At 43.4% G+C, this 22,174-nt stretch overlaps 1 protein-coding gene across 1 annotated transcript in view; it reads left to right on the top strand.

Annotated features, from left to right (window-relative positions):
• The first annotated feature begins 13,231 nt into the window (after nucleotides 1–13,231).
• The window catches only part of LOC126194897 (astakine-like), a 114,569-nt gene continuing 105,626 nt past the window's right edge, over nucleotides 13,232–22,174 (top strand). Inside the window, exon 1 of the mRNA XM_049933251.1 lies at nucleotides 13,232–13,356. The gene's annotated coding sequence lies outside the window, so the exon portion shown is untranslated. The remainder of the gene's footprint in view (nucleotides 13,357–22,174) is intronic.

Genomic DNA, 22,174 nt, shown 5'->3' with positions numbered 1-22,174 from the left:
AGATAAGTAATTAAAGATAATTGAGGGTCACTGTAGACCATTTTGATAGTTTTCTCTTTTGTGAAACTTAATTTAAACCTAGATTATAGATGTGATATGGCATAGGTCATCCTTCGATCCATTGTAGAACTTGGAAACCCATTCAGGGAATATTCGTTCACGTTTTTGTAGAACGCAGTCGGTTTTTACCATCCTGTATTAAAACATTTCCTTTTGTCAATAGTGCAATTTATAAACAATGTTTTGTGAGTAGAATAAAATTTCCAATGGTAAACTTAACTGCTTTTTCGACGTTATTTTACCAGCTAACTAAAAATAGGAAAGCCTTGAACCCCTTCCACTAAATTTAGTTAGTATTAAGATTCTTTTGCAGGGAGTGCAGTGGAGCTGACGCTGAAATCATTAAGTATTTGGTTATATCATCGCTAGTCTCACTCAACTCTTCTGAATTCTATATGTCATGTGTGGTCTGGCGTCTCCGTAACAGCAACAGGTCCCAGGTTCAAACTAGTCAATTCCCTAAAAAACACGCTCAGAGCGTCGTTGCGCGAAAGTGGTAGGGAGACACGATATAGAACAAACAGACACCACGCAGAATGTTTAGAGGCGCATGTCTGGCCGGGCCCGCTAGCGGCGTCCACGCGCAGTCGGAGAGTGAGGGGCTGTTCCCATTGCTGCGAGGTCTGTGGCTCACCGATCCCGGGCACGAAAGTTGAGTCTTTACTTAATCTACCAGTCAGCCCCAACTGTTCACACTGTGTTGTTTGAATTTCGTTGTGGGCTGTTGGGACATTCCCTCGAGCAACAACATGTGTTTACAAGTTGGCAAAATTCTATCCGCTCTCCTGTGGAGTTAACTTGATTATTTTTGAATTGAAGTGCGCCAGCGGAATCTTCTGCCTTGTGGCCGTTAACTCTCCTGTTACCTGCCCTGGTCGTTGACGTAAATTCACGCAATGTATTTTCCTCGTCATGTTGTGGCTGTCCAGCACGGCTTGCAGTTTGACAGCTGAATGTGTAATTCGTTGAGGGCGCCGATACCTTCTGCGTTGTTCCATTGAACTCCCTGTTGTGTGCTGGTCGGGTGGAGCGGAAATTATCCTATCGCTTCGTCCGTTGACTGTCTGTCGGTTGGGTTGCCGTCGGATTCAGAATTGTTGGGCCGACTGCCTGTCTCACCTAAGCGGGCGTTAGTGTTTGAATTCCAGGCCGACACACGGAAACTTTTGAGCGCCATTTGATGTTCTGCCTTTTCTTATTTGCCTTTGTTGTTTGTTTACGTATGGCTTCTAGCCGATTTTAAATTAAAAGTTGTTTTGCCCTTAAGGCGTGAGATTGTTTGAGCCTTCGGCCTAATTTAGAGAAATGTTTTGAGATGAGGCCTTCTGCCTCTTAAAATTCAAATTCTTGTTTTTGAGTCTTAAGTGGCTGGCCTTCAGCTAGTTTTATATTTAAGTTCTTTTGCCCTTGAAGCGTGAGACTGTATGGCGCATTTAGCTGAGAAATAAGTTCTAAAATTAATGTTTGGCTTGCCCTGTTTTTAATGTTTTCTTTACTCTTGTAATGTTTGCCAAATGAATAAAGTAATACCTTCGACTGCAACTGACAGCCATTCATTTTGGCCCCTTTCCACGAACTAAGCTACCTGTCCTCTCCTGTGGGTATAGCAGGGCATCTCGGCCTGTACGACCGGCTCAGTAGCCCTCAACCATTTTTCGGATGTTTACATGAAGGTGGTGTCTGGAATTAATTGTGTATACTGACAGGCCTTATCGACTATTAGCAGGTTTCTTTGTTGGGTGTTCAGAGGTATAGATAGAAAATTGGACGAAGGAAGAGAGATGGAGCAGAACAGGACAACACGTACACTGCGCAGCACAATTAGAGGATTACTTTGTGAAACCCATTGCGGCGCATGGGTTTGAAATCTGGGTCAAAGTTACCTGCGACCTTTCTCTGTAATAGTGCAAATGCCTAGCGCCCTGCGATGTAACCCTGAGGCTCGTTGAGGCCCCAAACAGTAAGGTGCCCACACATACGGAAAAAGGGCAGAGTTCAGCGGTTCATGTGAGTTGGGTTGATGATTGGCACCAAACTTCAGCACCGTTGAGCCCAACGCCACCGTGGGTCATGTCACATCCCTTCTTACCAGCATTTCACACTTCCTTTTGAGGCCGCTGCGATGGAGGTCACAACCGTGAAGCCCACTTTGGAATCGCGGTTTTCTGATGGATGGCGACGAAAATGTATTCAGACGCCCCAACACTAAGAATCGACACTAAACGGTCTTAGAGAGTGGCATATAGGGAGTCAATGAAACCACCACTTTCCTTTGCCATTGATTCCCACACGTTTCGCGATCGAAAACGACAGTTAGTTCGCAATGTGATGAGCAAGAGGACTATGTTCTTAACACCCTATGACACTGCCGATACCCCTAGGTTGCTTCAGCCGTACACTAAGAACATCTTGGGCCAGCAACGCCACTGAACGCTACGAAACCCTTTTGGAATGCAGAGCGACGGCAATTTTTGCTCTGCTCTACGAGATGGTTACGTTAGGGACCATTCAAAACCATCCCACGAAATCTGCACATGATCCGTAGCAGCATTCCTGCTTTGCGTCCTCCTATGATGTGTTTGCAGGGGGGGAGGGGGGGGGGGAGAGGTGCGGCATTGACACATGGCTTGAAAAAAGAGCCATAGGGTCTCTCTCCAACCAACCAGTAGGACACCACCCATGATGCCACCTGTGCATCTTTGTTGAGCACCTAAAAAATGTACCTCCACAGGGAAAACCCGTGACGACAATTCCAGGCGCCTGCAGCTAGGCTACACTGCTTCTCTTGTACCTGTTAGTAGGCATGCAGAATCGGTTGGCGTGGGGGAGGGGGGGGGGAGAGAGGAGGGGTTGCCTGTTTGCAGGCGCCTAGGACTTCGTCAAAGGTTGTCCTTGTACAGGTACATTCTTAACATGCTCAACAATGGTGGCCGGGTGGCACCGAGTGTGTTGGCGAACTGGGGGTGATAGACGGGCACTTTGCATTAATATTCACGCATGTCTCAATGTCCACCTGACTGTGAACATGCCACAGCAGCGCACGAAACGGGTAGACTGAAAAACCAGAAACACCCTTTGCTTCTTCAGACCTCGTTTAATTTCGCCAAATGGTTTTGAACAGTCCCTAGTGGTTCCACCCTACACGCCACAGCAAAAATTGCAGTCTTGCTGTATTCCAAAGGGGTGTAATAACGTTCAGTGGAGTTGCTGGCCAACGATGTCCTTACAGTAGACTTGAATCGCAGCTGGGGTGTTAGCAGTGTCAAAGGTGTCAAGAACGTCACCCTGTTGGTCGCCACTGCGGAAAACCGCACTGCATTTCCTTCTCTAAATCCTCGCACAAACGAAAAAATAGCTGACATCCAAATAAGTGTCCAAGGAGTAGAAAAGCAACTGAAATCAATCAACAGAGTACCATGTCATTTCTGGAAACCCAGAATCTACTCTGTAGGAATCAGCATCGATTCCGGAAACAGCGATCGTGTGAGACCCAACTCGCTTTATTTGTTCATGAGACCCAGAAAATATCAGATACAGGATCCCAAGTAGATTCCATTTTCCTTGACTTCCGGAAGGCGTTCGATACAATTCCGCACCGTCGCTTGATAAACAAAGTAAGAGGCTACGGAATCTCAGACCAGCTGTGTGGTTGGATTGAAGAGTTTTTAGCAAACAGAACACAGCATGTTGTTCGCAATGGAGAGACGTCTACAGACGTTAAAGTAACCTCTGGCGTGCCACAGGGAAGTGTTATGGGACCATTGCTTTTCACAATACATATAAATATCCTAGTAGACAGTATCGGAAGTTGCATGCGGCTTTTCGCAGATGATGCTGTAGTACACAGAGAAGTTGCAGCATTAGAAAATTGCAACGAAATGCAGGAAGAGCTGCAGCGGATAGGCACTTGGTGCAGGGAGTGGCAACTGACCCTTAACATAGACAAATGTAATGTATTGCGAATACATAGAAAGAAGGATCCTTTATTGTATGATTATATGATAGTGGAACAAACACTGGTAGCAGTTACTTCTGTAAAATATCTGGCAGTATGCGTACGGAACGATTTGACGTCGAATGGTCATATGAAATTAATTGTTGATAAAGCGGGTGCCAGGTTGGGATTCATTGGGAGAGTCCTTAGAAAATGTAGTCCATCAACAAATAAGTTGGCTTACAAAACACTCGTTCGACCTATACTTGAGTATTGCTCATCAGTGTGGGATCCGTACCAGGTCGGGTTGACAGAGGAGATGGAGAAGATTCAAAGAAGAGCGGCGCGTTTCGTCACAGAGTTATTTGGTAAGCGTGATAGCGTTACGGAGATGTTTAGCAAACTCAAGTGAGAAGACTGTGTAAGAGAGGCGCTCTGCATCGCGGTGTAGCTTGCTTTCCAGGTTTCGAGAGGGTGCGTTTCTGGATGAGGTATCGAATATATTGCTTCCCCCTACTTATACCACCCGAGGAGATCACGAATGTAAAATTGGAGAGATTCGAGCGCGCCCGGAGGCTTTCCGGCAGTCGTTCTTCAAAAAATGGTTCAAATGGATCTGAGCACTATGGGACTCAACTGCTGAGGTCATTAGTCCCTTAGAACTCAGAACTAGTTAAACCTAACTAACCTAAGGACACCACAAACATCCATGCCCGAGGCAGGATTCGAACCTGCGACCGTAGCGGTCTTGCGGTTCCAGACTGCAGCGCCTTTAACCGCACGGCCACTTCGGCCGGCAGTCGTTCTTCCCGCGAACCATACGCGACTGGAACAGGAAAGGGAGGTGATGACAGTGGCACGTAAAGTGCCCTCCGCCACACACCGTTGCGTGCCTTGCGGAGTATAAATGTGGATGTAGATGTAGACATTGCGAAATATCGTTTCCGACTGCCAAATTTATGGGAATCGACGCTGCAATAAAAAGCGTGGTTTCATCGACGCCCTCTGTGCCACTCCCTAAGCCCTTTTCGTGTCAATTGTGAGCGGCGGTGTGTATGAACCATTTCCTCGACCATCAATAAGAAAATCGCATGATTTCAATGCTGGTTCAGACCTCCACTGCATAGGCATCAAAAGAAGGGGTGAAACGTTAGTAAGAGAGGGTGTGACACTTCCGCGGTGGCGCCATGGGCAGAATTTTGGTGAAGTTTGGTGCCTGTGTGACATTAATTCACCCATCTTATGCCTCTCACGAACTTTTGAGCTGAGACCTATTTTTCTCATGTGTCGACACCTTGCTTTTCGAAGCGTCGCCCCCGCCACAGGACGCTGCGCTTGTGTACCATTACGCAAGAAGGTTGAGCCAAATTTCAAAATTAAACATCCCAGTGGGAAACAATTACAGGTGAAAGTAGGCTGTTCAGTTTTTTATGTTGGTAACGCCACGTAGCGCTCTGTATGAAAATCACTGGCTGTGCTGTGTGCAGTCTGTGGCTGGTTGGCATTGTTGGAATATTCGCTATTGTAGTGTTGGGCAGCGGCAGCTGGATGTGAACAGCGCGTAGCGTTCCGCAGTTGGAGGTGAGCCGCCAGCAATGGTGGATGTGGGGAGAGAGATGGCGGAGTTTTGAGAGCGGACGATCTGGACGTGTGTCCATCAGAAAGAGTAAATTTGTAATGTTGGATATCATATATATATATATATATATATATATATATAACCACATGCTGCCGTAATCGCGATGAGATTTACATGCGTAATCACACTTCCATACTTATCAAGAGGTCCGAAACGAATAATACGGTCTGCTGCCATCCTGCTGCGATTACGGGCAGCATGGGGTTCACGCCTGAGCCTCAGGACGTGCGCTAGCAGCGCATGTCGGGTGTTTCAAGCGTCAACTTCGCGTCTCAATATCTCGCGATGTAATGGGAATATTTCGATGCAATCACGCCATTGTGTATGTGCTTTGTCATGCTATGGATTGCTGAAGAAAAAATATAGGAGGTCCATTTAAAAAAACATAAGTTTGTGTTAAAAAACACATATGCTTTTGTTTTAGATTGTTTCCAAATATGTACATTCATGGGCCCCAGCCCTACATTGATACCGGCGAAAGTCGTTTTCCAATAGCTGTTATTGTTCCAGAGATATTTTGGGTGGACAAGATAGCTGGGACACCCTGTATACAGGGTGATGCACCTAACGTTACCGCTGGATATATTTCGTAAACCACATCAAATACTGACGAACCGATTCCACAGACCGAACGTGAGGAGAGGGGCTAGTGTAATTGTTTAATACAAACCATACAAAAATGCACGGAAGTATGTTTTTTAACACAAACCTACGTTTTTTAAAATGGAACCACGTTAGTTTTGTTAGCACATCTGAACATATAAACAAATACGTAATCAGTGCCGTTTGTTGCATTGTAAAATGTTAATTACATCCGGAGATATTGTAACCTAAAGTTGACGTTTGAAACCTCCGACGTTCAGTTGCGTGTTGTAACAAACACGGGCAACGGTCGGCGGGCAGCATCTGCAGCGACATGTTTACAATGACGACTGTGTTTACGAGTGTGGCTGCAGTGCACTGTTGTGGTTTGGTCTAGCTGTCGCAGTGTCCGTATGTAGCGCTTGCTGCTATTGTTATTCTGCATTCGTCTCCGCACGCAGACCAACTGTAGTACACCGTGTTACCAGACGTCTGTGATAGTTTAGTGTTGTAGGAACTCTGAAAAGGCGGAGATGATACTCATCTATGGCGAGTGTCGACGAAATGCAGCTGAAGCCTGCAGGGTGTATGCAGAACGGTACCCGGACAGAGAGCATCCAACGTGCCGCACATTGCAAAACATCTACCGCCAACCGTGTGCAACAGGTATGGTGGTAGCACGCAAACGGGTCCGTAACAGGCCCGTCATAGGAGAAGCGGGTGCAGCTGGTGTGTTAGCTGCTGTTTGCCATGAACCCACACATGAGTACACGGGACATTGAGAGAGCCGGTGGACTGAGTCAGAGTAGTGTCATGCGCAATCTGTATCGTCACCGCTTTCACCCGTTTCACGTGTCGCTACATCAGCAATTACAAGGTGATGACTTTAATAATCGAGTGCAATTCTGTCAATGGGCATTAACAGAGAATGCGTTGCAGTTCTACCTGTTAACCGATGAAGCGGGTTTCACAAACCACGGGGCAGTGAATCTACGGAACATGCATTACTGGTCCGTGGACAATCCTCGCTGGCTCAGACAGGTAGAGCGACAGCGACCGTGGACTGTAAATGTATGGTGCGGAATCATTGGCGACCACCTCATTGGTCCTCACTTCATTGCAGGGGCCCAAACAGCTGCAACATACATCGCGTTTCTACAGAATGATCTGCCAACGTTGCTCGAAAATGTCCCACTGGAAACGCGTCGACGTATGTGGTATCAGCATGATGGTGCACCTGCACATTCCGCAATTAACACTAGGCTGACCCGTCACAGGATGTTCGACGGGCGTTTCATAGGACGTGGAGGACGCATAAATTGGCCAGCCCGTTATCCTGTTTACACCTCTGGACTTCTTTCTGTGGGGTACGTTAAGGGAAAATGTGTACCGTGATGTGCCTACAACCCCAGAGGATATGAAACAACGTATTGTGGCAGCCTGCGACGACACTACACCAGATGTACTGTGGCGTGTACGACATTCATTACGCCAGAGATTGCAATTGTGTGCAGCAAATGATGGCCACCACATTGAACATGTATTGGCCTGATATGCCGGGACACACTCTATTCCACTCCGTAATTGAAAACGGAAACCACGTGTGTACGTGTACCTCACCCCTCATGGTAATGTACATGTGCGTCAGTGAAAAAGACCAATAAAAAGGTGTTAACAGGTGGACGTAATGTGCTGTTCCAGTCTCTTCTGTACCTAAGGTCCATCACCGTTCCCTTTGGATCCCTACGTAATTCGGTGCTCTCCGATACACACGATCGAACAGCGGAGGAGTGGTACTCAAGCGTCAACTGTAGGTTACAATATCTCCGGATGTAACTAACATTTTACAATACAACAAACGGCACTGATTACGTATTTGTTTATATGTTCAGATGTGCTAACAACACTAACGGGGTTCCATTTAAAAAAAACGTAAGTTTGTGTTAAAAAACATACTTCCATGCTTTTTTTTATGGTTTTTATTAACCAATTACACTAGCCCCTCTCCTCACGTTCGGTCTGTGGAATCGATTCGTCAGTATTTGATGTGGTTTACGAAATATATCCAGCAGTATTGTTAGGTGCATCACCCTATATATATATATATATATATATATATATATATATATATATATATATATATATATATGATGACTTTTGAACATTATTAAGGTAAATACATTGTTTGTTCTTTATCAAAATCTTTCATTTGCTAACTATGCGTATCAGTAGTTAGTGCCTTCAGTAGTTAGAATCTTTTATTCAGCAGACAGTATAGGCGCAGGCTGTATTGCAGTAGTTTGAGTAACGAAGATCTTTGTGAGGTAAGTGATTCGCGAAAGGTATAGGTTATTGCTAGTCAGAGACATTCTTTTGTAGGGACGTTTGAAAGTCAGATTGCGTTACGCTAAAAAATTATTGGGTGTCAGTTTAGTGATGATCAAAATAAGTAAAGAGAGAAATGTCTGAGTACGTTCAAAAATGGTTCTAATAGCTCTGAGCACTATGGTACTTAACTACTTTGGTCATCAGTCCCCTAGAACTTAGAACTATTTAAACCTAACTAACCTAAGGACATCACACACATCCATGCCCGAGGCAGGCTTCGAACCTGCGACCGTAGCGGTCGCGCTGTTCCAGACTGTAGCGCCTAGAACCGCTCGGCCAGCCCGGCCGGCTGAGTACGTTCAGTTTTGCTCAGTTTTTTGAAAATCAAATAACGTAAGAGGTTTATCAGCACAGTAATTCATTACTTTTTCTAAGGGGATGTTTCACAGGGCTTCGATAAGTGATCCTTCGTGTTGCGCAGTCTAATTGGAGTTGTAAGACCGCAGCTGTGTCTACCAGACATAGTAGCTCCAAGGATGAGACAGTATGTTTCCGTCATAAGGAAAGTACTAATCGCATATTTCCTGCCGTGCAGCACAACTTTTATCGCTGGCTCTGTATGAGAGCGGCGGACGACGGGTAGGAGTACAAACCATACCTGCCCCCCCCCCCCTTCCTCTTTTCCCTTCCACATACTTCAAAGCTGAGCAGGGGCGAAAGAAATCGTACAATAATTTTTAGATTTATCCATTTGTGCTCCACATTTTCGCCCCCCAGAGAAGAACTGTTGTATGTCGACTGCTCGTACTACGCGCAGTTAGTGTTACGGCGTAAAGCCAAGCATAAAGCACGCCAGTCGGGATCGATAGAGCGGAGAGAGCTGTGACGTCAGCCAATTGCACGCTGACCGGCCCATCTCCAGGACGACAACGCGACAGCAGCCGTCACTGTGCGAAGAGGACATAAGCGTTACGCCCGACTGGTCGCAGCCCAGTTGAAGAGAAGCTTCAAGACTAGCGACCTGGATAGAAGCATCATCTCTATTACTTCGTTTGTATTAGGATTGCTTAATATTGAACAACCTTGCTTATTTTGCATGTCGCCCTTTGCTTGCGATACATCTATATAACACAAAGTTAAGTATTGTACACTACTGGCCATTGAAATTGCTACACCAAGAAGAAATGCAGATGATAAACGGGTATTCATTGCACAAATATATTATACTAGAACTGACATGTGATTACATTTTCACTCAATTTAGGTGCATAGATCCTGAGAAATCAGTATCCAGAACAATCACCTCAGGCCGTAAAAACGGCCTTGATACGCCTGGGCATTCAGTCAAACAGAGGTTGGATGGCGTGTACAGGTACAGCTGGCCAACTAGCTTCAACACAATACCACAGTTCATCAAGAGTAGTGACTGGCGTATTCTGACAAGCCAGTTGCTCGGCCACCATTGACCAGACGTTTTCAGTTGGTGAGAGATCTGGAGATTGTGCTGGCCAGGGCAGCAGTCGAACATTTTCTGTATCCAGAAAGGCCCGTACAGGAGCTGCTTTGCATTATCCTGCTGAACTGTAGGATTTCGCACGGATCGAATTAGGGTAGAGCCATGGGTCGTAACACATCTTAAATGTAACGTCCACTGTTCAAAGTGCCGTCAACGCGAACAAGAGGTGACCGACACGTGTAACCAATGGCATCCCATACCATCACGACGGGTGATGCGCCAGTATGGCGAAGACGAATACACGCTTCCAATGCGCGTTCACCGCGATGTCGCCAAACACGGATGCGACCATCATGATGCTGTTAACAGAACCTGGATTCACCCGAAAAAATGACGTTTTGCCATTCGTGCACCCAGGTTCGTCGTTGAGTACACCATCGCAGGCGCTCCTGTCTGTGATGCAGCGTCAACGGTAACGGCAGCCATGGTCTCCAAGCTGATAGTCCATGCTGCTGCAAACGTCGTCGAACTGTTCGTGCAGATGGTTGTTGTCCTGCAAACGTCCCCATCCGTTGACTCGGGGATCGAGACGCACCTGCACGATCTGTTACAGCCATGCGGGTAAGATGCCTGTCATCTGGACTACTAGTGATACGAAGCCGTTGGGATCTAGCACGGCGTTCCGTATTACCCTCCTGAACCCACCGATTCCATATTCTGCTAACGCGAGCAGCAATGTCCCGATACGATAAACCGCAATCGCGATAGGCTACAATCCGACCTTTATCAAAGTCGGAAACGTGATGGTACGCGTTTCTCCTCCTTACACGAGACATCACAACAACGTTTCACCAGGCAACGCCGGTCAACTGCTGCTAGAGTATGAGAAATCGGTTGGGAACTTTCCTCATGTCAGCACGTTGTAGGTGTCGCCACCGGCGCCAACCTTGTGTGAATGCTCTGAAAAGCTAATCATTTGCATATCGCAGCATCTTCTTCCTGTCGGTTAAATTTCGCGTGTGTAGCACGTCATCTTCGTGGTGTAGCAATTTTAATGGCCAGTAGTGTTTGTGCCAATTTTATAATAAAACTCATTAAAACGATTGACCTGAATTGTTGTCTAGCGATCCTAGAAAGCGGGTTTCCTAGACCATCTTTGACGACTAGGCAGCATTTAACAGTTTGCTTCGTGGGGCACTTGGTGTGAAAGAAAAGTTTCTTAACTTTGTTGACATTCCTGCTGACACCGGTAGTCATTGGTGCTACAACACGTTTGTGATACCCGATTCCCAGTTCTACGAAAATTGAATCGAAAAGTCCAGGTGTATTAGATACCAATACATCTAAGACGATGCCTTCTAACGAGGGGAACAATATTCGAATGAATATCCACCCGAAAATACTCCACGCCTCTTCTGAAGTGACGAGCATCATTCCTTCACCAGGTAAGACGAATAGAATATTCCAGAATTTGAAATACGAACAGCTGCTGGCATGAGTTTCTTAGAAGTAGATACCTTAGGGGTTGCGAAGCAACTCAAATCGCTTGATACGGGCAAGTCTTCAGGTCCAGATTGTACACCGATTAGGTTCCTTTCAGATTACGTTGATACAATAGCGCCCTACTTAGCAATCATATACAACCGATAGATCAGTACCTACAGACTGGAAAATTGCGCAGCTCGCACCAGTGTTTAAGAAGGGTAGTAGGAGTAATCCATCGAACTACAGACCTATATCATTGACGTCGGTTTGCAGTAGGGTTTTGGAGCATATACTGTATTCAAACATTATGAATAACCTCGAAGGGAACAATCTATTGATAAGTAATCAGCATGTTTTCAGAAAACATCGTTCTTGTGCAACGCAGCTAGCTCTTTATTCGCACGAAGTAATGGCCGCTATCGACAGGGGATCTCTAGTTGATTCTGTATTTCTAGATTTCCGGAAAGCTTTTGACACCGTTCCTCACAAGCGACTTCTAATCAAGCTGCGGGCCTATGGGGTATCGTCTCAGTTGTGCGACTGGATTCGTGATTTCCTGTCAGGAAGGTCGCAGTTCGTAGTAATAGACGGCAAATCATCGAGTAAAACTGAAGTGATATCAGGTGTTCCCCAGGGAAGCGTCCTGGGACCTCTGCTGTTCCTGGTCTATATAAATGACCTGGGTGACAATCTGAGCAGTTCTCTTAGGTTGTTCGCAGATGATGCTGTAATTTACCGTCTAGTAAGGTCATCCGAAGACCAGTATCAGTTGCAAAGCGATTTAGAAAAGATTGCTGTACGGTGTGGCAGGTGGCAGTTGACGCTAAATAACGAAAAGTTTACTCGATAAATAGTACAATTCTCAACGCTGTCAATTCAACTAAGTACCTGCGTGTTAAAATTACGAACAAATTCAGTTGGAAAGACCACATAAATAATATTGTGGGGAAGGCGAGCCAAAGGTTGCGTTTCATTGGCAGGACACTTACAAGATGCAACAAGTCTACTAAAGAGACAGCTTACACTACACTCGTTCGTCCTCTGTTAGAATATTGCTGCGCGTTGTGGGGTCCTTACCAGGTGGGATTGACGGAGGACATCGAAAGGGTGCAAAAAAGGGCAGCTCGTTTTGTATTATCTTGTAATAGGGGAGAGAGTGTGGCAGATATGATACGCGAGTTGGGATGGAAGTTATTAAAGCAAAGACGTTTTTCGTCGCGGCGAGATCTATTTACGAAATTTCAGTCACCAACTTTCTCTTCCGAATGCGAAAATATTTTGTTGAGCCCAACCTACATAGGTAGGAATGATCATCAAAATAAAATAAGAGAAATCAGAGCTCGAACAGAAAGGTTTAGGTGTTCGTTTTTCCCGCGCGCTGTTCGGGAGTGGAATGGTAGAGAGATAGTATGATTGTGGTTCGATGAACCCTCTGCCAAGCACTTGAATGTGAATTGCAGAGTAATCATGTAGATGTAGATGTACAATTTAGGAACTCTGTAGCTGGGCCAAATTTAAGTGACTTTCAGTAGAATACACACATTTTGCTCAAATTATGGCTGTACTTAGTATTTTCGTGAAAAACAGTCTGATTTTTAGGAGCATGACGCTGAGGAATCGATAGAGGAGGATGGCTAAACATTATCCATTTGTCACCGAGCGCCGAGGGGCAACGGGAGCGACGTTCAGAAATGGGCAGGTCACGGGTCACTGGTGACGAATGGCCGGTGACCTCAGAGCCATCTGGGACTGGGTCTGGAACTAGAGCGTGTCACATGGCGAGGCTTAAGAGCGGCCACAGTCCGGCAGGCGTGTCTTGGGCAGGCGCAGGCGGGGTTCTGAGGGCGAATCTCTCTCTCTGCACCGAACCAGGTAAACAGCCCGCAGACTGCTGCCTGCTCGCTTCTGTGTATAATGGGCGCAAAGCTAGGTACTTCTCACCGTTCATCCACCTATTAAGGTATCAATAATTTCACCTCGCTACTCATCTCTTGGAAGTCACGCCTAGAAAGGTTGTAATCTTAGTCCGATACTATAACATTCAGTTATCCACTAATGCGTTTCAAACACATAAAATGCACACCCAGCGTTCAGTGACATCAGGCGAACACAATACGTTGTTGTACTGTTACTGTGTACTGGTGTCACTGTGCAGCATGTGCAATAATTATTGGCTATAGATGATCACTGTATGGATGAAATGTTCTTGTGTTTTTGTCAATGACAGAATAAAATAACACGATATGTCAATCTCTCCGATGAGCGAACGTAATTGGTCTTTCAGTTAGTTATCCTTTCGTCACATGATGAGAATGCTCTCTAGTTTATATACTGTGGGTTACAGCTTCCCGCGATATTTGCTACATACAGGTATTTCATATCACTGAGAGAAAAAAAAAAACAGGAAAAAAGGTATATTTAAATTTCTGCATTTCAAATAGTACCTGAGTGAAGGAACACGAACACATGACAATTCATAATATATAAATAGTAGTGATGCTACGAAATGATGTGAGGATAACATACACAAATTTGTATTAGCAAATAAATTGGAAAAATAAAAAAATATATGTATAGAGGCAGTGTCTTCAGTACTGTGGTGTAAGGTATAGCAGTGAATCCAATTTCATGCTACACAGAACAAATCGTCATGGACAGGTGTATTTTATGGCCGAGCGGTTCTAGGCGCTACAGTCTCGAACCGCGTTACCGCTACAGTCGCAGGTTCGAATCCTGCCTCGGGCATGGATGTGTGTGTGCTGTCCTTAGGTTAGTTAGGTTTAAGTAGTTCTAAGTCTAGGGGACTGATGACCTCAGATGTTAAGTCTAATAGTGCTCAGAGCCAGTTGAACAATTTTTGAACATGTGTATTTGTGACATGCAATTGACGAACGTTGGTAGTAATGGAAGAGAACGTCAAATTGGAACTGCAGACTGTTATGACTTCAGTTCTATGTATTCACTTAGCACCTCTCTTGGCAAACAAAACACCTTATTATAGCTGCAGGTTGAGATTAGATACGAATCCTCATATGTTAACTTACAAATGTTGTATATACCATACGTAAGTCCATTTTAGGTCAATTAATATTATACTTATTGTATATGTGCAATATACGTACTTCATAACACGTGTAATTGATAAATCGATTTTTTAGTCCCTTATTATATAACGAAATTCATCCTCTTGCATTCAGCATTTCTTCGAAATGGAGATATTCCTTGAACAATAAACAAAAATTAACAATCATGTCATCATTTTGCCAAAAGAAAGGGAGGTTAGGATCTAAAGTCCCATCGAAGACGAGGCAAACTGAGACGGAGCACAAACGTGGGAAAGGACGTCGGCCTTGTTCTTCCATGGAACCATCCCGGTTATCGACATAACCGATTTTTAGAAAATCACCGGTAACCTAAATCTGTATTGCTAGACAGGGATTTGAATCTCCGTGCCCCCGAATACGAGTCCAGTGTGCTAAATACAGCGCCACCTCGCTCGGTGAGATTACATTAGGGAAACTGTAGAAGGATACATAAAAAAAAGCCAAGGGTGAATGTTGACCAATAAAGCTCTTAAACGAGAAGTGCAGTCTTTTGTATATGTGAGAATGTAAATGATCTAGGTCTGTGTTTGTGATGTATATGACCTAACAGTAAAATTGTGGCACAGAAATTCTGTGGAAAAGCATTAACAAAAGTGGGTCAATTAGTAGGCCGCTGGTATCTAGGAATATTTAACTAGCTACCGGCACTAATAGTAGACGTAAAATGTTGAGGCATACAAAGATTAGAATATCTATTTGAGAATACGGAGAATTTTGAGTGAAGTAGAAATAAAAAGCAAAAGGTTAGCACAACAATAGAAGAAATGGAGGGCAGCATCCTACCAGTCGAATAACTGACGAAAAGAAGTCAGATTTGACAGGTGGAATATTTCGACATAAGGACACACAACAAAAATGTCTTCAACAAGTGGGAAATTCTATTCAGGCAATCTTTGGCAATAAAAATGGTTACGTGCTAAGCAACGGCTATCTCTTCTCCTACGTAGAACCTTGTTTTCCATAATCTCTGTTTACAACAACAACATTTGTCGGTGGTTTATTTCAATATCTGTCTTTTGAAGATGGCCTGTACAAAAAAAAAATCCGTGTGAGAAAAACGTAATGAGAAACAATACCGGTATCAAAATGTCTCATACGGAAGGCACCTTATCATGACTGAAGAACGTCGAGAGACACGGCAAGGTAAGAAGCATTTTATGGAAAGATAAAATTAATATATACATATACGAGGTGTGGCTAGAAAAAAACCGGACTAGTACTGGTGAAACAATAAAACGAATGCAATAAGGCTGAAAGTCGCGTGGCCTGTCACGGGACTCTCGCTCCGCCTACTGCTCGAGTTTCATCTGCCTCCTGCACTCAGTCTGCCCGTGGCGTCTGTTTTAAGTAGTTGACGTTTTGTCTGTGCGTCGGAAAATGTTGAGTGTACAGAAAGAACAGCGTGTTAACATCAAATTTTGTTTCAAACTAGGAAAATCTGCAAGTGAAACGTTTGTAATGTTACAACAAGTGTACGGCGATGATTGTTTATCGCGAACACAAGTGTTTGAGTGGTTTAAACGATTTAAAGATGGCCGCGAAGACACCAGTGATGACACTCGCACTGGCAGACCATTGTCAGCAAAAACTGATGCAAACATTGAAAAAATCGGTAAACTTGTTCCACAAGATCGCCGTTTAACAATCAGAGCAGTGTCTGAGTTAACAGGAGTTGACAAGGAAAGTGTTAGGCAGATTCTTCATGAAAGTTTCAACATGAACAAAGTGTGTTCAAAAATAGTTCCAAAGTGTCTCACAATTGAACAGAAGGAACGCCGAAGAATGATTTGTTCTGACATCCTGGAAAACATTGAAAGTGATCCCACATTCTTACAAAATGTTATTACTTGCGATGAATCGTGGTTTTTTACTTACGATCCCGAAACTAAACGCCAATCGATGCATTGGAAAACTCCTGGTTCTCCACGACAAAAAAAAGCACGAATGTCAAAATCGAAATTCAAGGCAATGATGATTGTTTTTTTTTGACATCAAAGGGATTGTGCACATTGATTGGGTACCAGAGGGACAAACAGTGAATCAGCATTACTACATTAGCGTCCTGGCTACCCTACGTGAGCGAGTACGGAGAAAACGAAACGATTTGTGGAGAAAAAAGTCATGGATCCTTCACCAAGACAATGCCCCAGCTCACAGTGCGTTGTCAGTGAAGACGTTTTTGGCAAAACACAACATTCCCATCTTAGATCATCCACCCTACTCACCTGATTTGGCCCCCTGTGACTTTTTTCTTTTCCCTAAAGTCAAGTCAGCTTTGAAAGGAACTAGATTTGAGACTGTTGAAGCAGTAAAAGAAAAAGCGACGGAAGTAATGTATGGACTTACCGAAAATGATCTGCAGCATTGCTATGAACAGTGGAAAATTCGTATGGAGCGGTGTAGAGACCGAGGAGGAGGGTACATTGAAGGAGATAACATGAAATTGTAAATAATTGTAAATAAATGTTTTTTCCAGCATCAGTCCGGTTTTTTTTAGCCGCACCTCGTATACATAATATATACATAATATATACATAATATATACATAATATACATAATATATACATATATACATACCTTCTCCTCGTACCGTAAAACTTCCGACCCTTCTGAAGCTTTTGTCCCACATAATCTACCCTAAGCCAATCTTTTCATGTTCTCATGCATGCTGCAATCGACGACCTTAGCACTCTTTAACAGACATTCCAGTTTTCCTCTTTGACTGCTTCCTCCAAATAGATGAGAAGTGGACATCTTGTGACATATCCGCATCACTTCTCCGTGTAATAAATACACATGTCGCGTTCTGTCGCATATTTATTTTCCGTCATTACGATACTGCTTATCTTTCATTACATAGAACCACGGACAAACCAGGAATCACGTGAATACGTATGAAAGTTATGTCAATGAAGAATGCTCAATGTTTGAATGCTGCGCTTCCGAAGTCTCTAAAAACATTGTACACTACTGGAGACACACTACACTTGGACCAAAGGCACAGTACCCATCGACAATGCGAGACTGACTTCGGGGAGTTTCAAATTGATCGCCGCCCGCTATGACCGAGCGGTTCTAGGCGCTTGTCCGGAACCACGCGGCTGCTACGGTCGCAGGTTCGAATCCTGCCTCGAGCATGGATGTGTGTGATGTCCTTAGGTTTAGTTAGGTTTAAGTAGTTCTGAGTCTAGCGGACTGATGACCTCAGATGTTAAGTCCCATAGTGCTTAGAGCCATTTGAACCATTTTCAAATCGATCTTCGCCACTGAAATGATGTAAATAGTTACTGACTCCTTATTTTTGTGTTTGTGATATTGTACAGTGATGTACAAAGAACTAGAAGATCGCAAACCGAAACATTCGACTTGTCTCGTCTTAGAGCACTTTACACAACTGTAGTTAGAATACTGAATCTACTATGGAATTTTCTTGTTTCGTCTAAAAACTCGCCTCAAAGATTAAGGTTGCAAAATCTCCGTAAATGCTGTCGCGATCTGTTCAACTGAGCGAGGCGGCACATTGGTGAGACACTGCTCTCGCCTTCAGGAGGATAGCGCTTCAAGTCCCCGTCGCACCATCCAGATTCAATCTTCTCTTGCTTTCCCTAAATGACTTAAGGCGTTTGCCGCGATAGTCCATTTGACAAACAACGAGGACGATTTCCTTTCACAATCAGAGCTTGCCCTTCATCTCCAATGACTCATCATCGACAGTACGTGAAACTAAAATAGCTCCATATGCTCAACTATACACCCGTTCCCGATGGCTTCACATTAATAAAAAGCGGAGATAATACATAGTGCTCCTTCATCCAGATTATAACAGTAGGATGTAGCAAAGCATAAACGGTGCACGGAGCGCATAAGGCTGCTACCATAATTTAATAATACTTTGGTCGGTAAAGTGGCACACCGCCCATAAACATATTTAATTTGATTAACAGCTTGGAAATAATTGATGTTATTAAACTAATTTTGCTTCCTTCCATCCTTCCTTCACGAACTATTCGCTGTAGCTCTTCGAAAAAGTATAATTGCATTTTTTTTCATCTTTTGCATTCGGTAACGTCGAATTAATATCCTGGGATGCTAACTGACAATGTCAACTAACTCTACAAAACAGTCATCGCTTTGTTTGAATATGTAAGAGCTATAGGAAATGCTACAAGTGCTCTGATTCAGGACCCAACTTCGTTATGACTAGATGGCGGATTGACATTTACAGGAAGAAAAAGATATATGATGGCGTGCAAAACTTAAGGACGAAAGCAACTTTCGCATAATAATCTTTCCTTCAAGGGGGACCTCAGTCATATGGAATTGATTGAAAGAAATTTCCTCCATTTGACTGTTAATTGTTCACTTATTTTGCACAATCATGATTTCGGCTTTGTGGTCATTGTCAAGTGCATGTTGAAATGTTAAAATATGCCTGACCTGTCTGTGACATGTCATCGTCGAAAAAACATATTTCTGGTCTTATGGACCACTTGTCGTATGAAAGGATACGAGTACATATCGAATATACATGATATGGCTGACATTGTGCACAATGAGAAACCATTAACATACAGTATGGCGTGTTTAACAGATAATATATTCGTGTGACCTGAAAATTGTTTTGTAATGCCCCGGAGACCATATCGAAACGCGACGACTCCAGCGCAATTATTTTATCTGAACAAAAATGTCGTTTCTGTTCTTCTCATTGCCTATTTCTTTCAGTTACCTTCTGTACTGTACTGTACTGTAGTGCACTGTACTATAGCAGTCATTTCCATGTATGGTACCAGTTTCATCGAGTTACGTTACTTTTCAGTGCCACATCATGCGAAGGTTACTTTTTTCCTTATGTTTTACACACCAGTGAAATACGCTTGCATTTATGCACAAAAATAAACACTAAAATTCCGTTAATATAGAATAATACAATTGGAGGCCCGCCCCAGCTTCGCAGGGTACCATTAAATTACTATCAGCCGGACAACTTGTCTGCCGTAGCGGTTACGATACAAATTATACATACGCAAATCTTCCATTTGAATCAGTCTATCAATTACTGGAACCACTATCGAAATCTCTACAGACTTACTGAGATTAGCCTTCACATACAGAGAGAAAAACGCGGATGGAGGGGGGGGAGGGAGGGGGGAGGGAGGGGGGAGGGAGGGGGGGAGGGAGGTTTAATTTATAATATGTATAGATTTGGAAAATATAAGTACAAAAAATTTAACAGTTACACAACTGAAAGTAACGAACAAGTATAAAATGGGAATGCCTTACTTACTGACTCACAATCACATTTCATCTTACTACTAGCGTATCTGTTATCACGTACGGGGTGTCTCATGAAGCATGGTGAATATTCAGGGCTATGACAGGAACGATAATTCGTAGCAAAAGTGATAGTGAACATGAGTGCTAAAATGAATACTTCAAGAGACATGAGCACTTTATCATCTTCGATACTGTGAAGTAAAGCTCTTCCATCCCATGCTCTTTACGTTCCCCAATTTGGGAGATAGTAGTATGGACCAAAACAAGAAAACTGTATCGAGTAAACCCTGGCTCTAAAATGCATGCCTTAACAGCTGTGATCACTTGTTAAGTAGGACAGATGTATTTCACAGTAGCGAAGATAAACAAGTGCTCATAGCACTTAAGATGTGCCTTTTAGAGACCATGTTTACCCCGAGTTTTTGCATCGAATGCTCATTCCTACCATATCCCTGAATACTGATCTTTTCTCTTGCGATTCTGTGTATTACGAAAAAAAATTTTCTAATTTTTTGTAATAAATTCATTGCTTATTGAGGAAATAAATAAATTTCAAGTGCGAAAAGGTTGTTTGTACTTCATGTGATTATGGTTGGTAGGCTGCATAGTTATTTTAGCACAGCTCAACGTATAATTCAGTTTTTTATTTTTATTTTTTATTTTATTATATTTTATTTATTTATTTATTTATTGCTAACGGACGTATACCGGGTAGTCTATACATTTCATTCGTGCACTCAGCTCTGAATAAAGTGAACCAAAGCAGTTCTTTCTTCAAATCGAGTCGATAGGAATTTTCATTCCAGCATATTCTTCAATAAATGTAAGCACAGAATCGTTCAGGTCATTCCACACTACGTTTGCCGACACAAGAGCTCTGCACACTCTTACAAGATACATTGTTGTTTGCAGTACATTCAATTCCAGCCAGTTTCATAACGTTTGCATGATCACACGAATATTATTTCACTTCTTTTTTTTTTTTTAGCATGGAACGAAATCTGATTGTGATGCGTAATCTCGAAACAATATTTACAAGCTTTCTGCAGTTTACACCGGAAAGTTTATTAATGTAATTTCAAAATTGTGTGTATTTGACTAGCAAACACAAAAATTACTTACCGTTGAAGCCGTACCAGCTTTAAACCACTGTCGCAGTAAAATTTTTTTTATTGCCTTTTCCTTATGCGTGATGTCGCAACCAGAAAGTAGAAGTGTAATACAGAGAATTACAGATTGTACCCGTTTCCACCCTACTGCACTGCAATCGTGATTCTTATAGTGAACAAATACCATACAATCAGAACGGTGATAATTTCGTATTCAACACACGCTAAAGTGTGCTGTCATAAGCCTATTTCATTGCTGGGTTCAACATAAAAGAGGGATAGTTAAAAAAATGAGAAACCACAAGGTTCTATGAAAGTGAGAGACTTCTGTGTTTCAAAATGTAAATATATTTTCACGTCAAGCATATTTTGTAGCTACTTTCTTTTTGATATATGACACAAAGGCACGTACGAAGGGAATACCAGCTTTCATGAAGTATACGGTGATTTATTTGCCTTCCTGCTGTTCTTTGTTTTGGATAAATTTGTAATCATCTTTTTGCTCTGATGTTCACTCATAGCTTTTTACCTTCTGACATCTTACTGGAGTACTTAGGCAAAAATAATGTGGTACATGCGAGTAATAGAGAATAAAAATCATCAGCAATGGCCGTCGAAGACTTCCGTCAATAGGAGTCACCCTTGTTCTTCCAACGGCCTTCTCAAAGAGGGTTTCTAGCCATATGAGCTGAAAAGGGTTTGGTTTGCTGGCACACTTTTTCAGATCTCCTGGAGAAGACAATGAAGGGGGAGGTGACCATTAGCATAATATCGAATAACCAACGTAAGGGTAAGAATCTACTAGTCGGACTGTGGAACATCAGAAGTCTGAATGCCGTAGGGTAGCTAGAAAATCTGAAAAGGAAACTGCAGAGGCTCGGTCTGAAGTTGGGAGGGGCGGGGGGGGGGGAGGAGGGGGGGAGGTCAGTGAAATGAAACTGAAAAACGATGTGAATATAGGCTTCTAAACAGCAGCCGGCCGGGGGTGGCCGAGCGGTTCTAGGCGCTGCAGTCTGGAACCGCGCGACCGCTACGGTCGCAGGTTCGAATCCTGCCTCGGACATGGATGTGTGTGATGTCCTTAGGTTAGTTAGGTTTAAGTAGTTCTAAGTTCTAGGGGACTGATGACCTCAGATGTTAAGTCCCATAGTGCTCAGAGCCACTTGAACCATTTTTTTGTAAACAGCACAAGAAAACGAT

The sequence above is a fragment of the Schistocerca nitens genome, chromosome 7 (assembly GCF_023898315.1).
Source record: "Schistocerca nitens isolate TAMUIC-IGC-003100 chromosome 7, iqSchNite1.1, whole genome shotgun sequence".
In the NCBI taxonomy this organism is placed as follows: Eukaryota; Metazoa; Arthropoda; class Insecta; order Orthoptera; family Acrididae; genus Schistocerca; species Schistocerca nitens.
Note: the sequence above shows the minus strand (reverse complement) of the source record. Positions and strands in the feature narration are given on the sequence as shown.